The sequence below is a fragment of the Apium graveolens genome, chromosome 3, assembly GCF_009905375.1.
Source record: "Apium graveolens cultivar Ventura chromosome 3, ASM990537v1, whole genome shotgun sequence".
Lineage (NCBI taxonomy): Eukaryota > Viridiplantae > Streptophyta > Magnoliopsida > Apiales > Apiaceae > Apium > Apium graveolens.
Genome location: NC_133649.1, coordinates 181,471,143 through 181,472,070, shown reverse-complemented (window position 1 = coordinate 181,472,070; position 928 = coordinate 181,471,143). Strand labels below are relative to the sequence as shown.

Here is a 928-nt window from a genome sequence, read left to right as displayed (position 1 = left end):
TGTGCTTGTCATCAGTGGTCGTTAAAGTTCACTGACTCGGATTCTTTTACTTTCACGGTTTATTTATTTGTGTTTCAGGTACTCATTACAATGGGAGATCCAGCAGCACTGAACGAAAGCCTTGATGGATTTTTCTCAACCCAAGATCAATGACATTCAATCTAGCATTGTCCGGCCAGCTATCACAGCTAATACCTTTGAGATCAAGCCTGGCATAATTCAATGGGTACAGACTTCAGTCTAGTTTGGGGGTTCTCCAACGGAAGATCCCAATACACACATTAGGGATTTCATTGAAGTATGCGACACCTTCAAGTTCAACGGTGTTTCTGAAGATGCTGTGAAGCTGAGACTGTTCCCATTCTCTCTGAAGGACAAGGCTAAGAGCTGGTTACACTCTCTACCAGCTGGTTCGATTACTAGTTGGGAAGATCTTGCTCAGAAGTTTCTTACTAAATTCTTCCCTATGGCGAAGACAGCTGTACTCAGGAATGCTATTACTCAATTTGCGCAGCAAACGGGAGAATCGCTAAGTGAAGCTTGGGAGCGCTACAAGGAGATGCTTAGGAAGTGTCCGCATCATGGAATTCCTGATTGGATGATAATCACTTGTTTTTACAATGGGTTGGGAGCACAGTCCAGACCCATGCTCGATGCAGCATCAGGCGGAGCATTATGGGCAAAGAGCTATAAGGAAGCTTATGATCTAATTGAACTGATGGCTGCTAATGAATATCAGTATCCAACCCAGAGATATCCACAGGGCAAGGTAGTAGGAGTTCTTGAAGTGGATACAGCTACGGCTATCACTGCTCAACTAAAGGCGTTGTCTATGAAGATCGATTCTCTGGCTAACTATGGTGTTAAGCAGATAATAAGTGTTTGTGAGCTGTGTGCAGGTCCGCATGCGACAGAGCAATACGCTATA

The 928-nt window shown here is 44.2% G+C and overlaps 1 non-coding gene across 1 annotated transcript; it reads right to left on the bottom strand.

The window, feature by feature from the left end:
- Positions 1 to 481: 481 nt before the first annotated feature.
- Positions 482 to 588, bottom strand: LOC141715954 (small nucleolar RNA R71). The gene has a single exon (XR_012572692.1). It is a non-coding gene; the product is annotated as a small nucleolar RNA R71 (small nucleolar RNA).
- Positions 589 to 928: the final 340 nt, after the last annotated feature.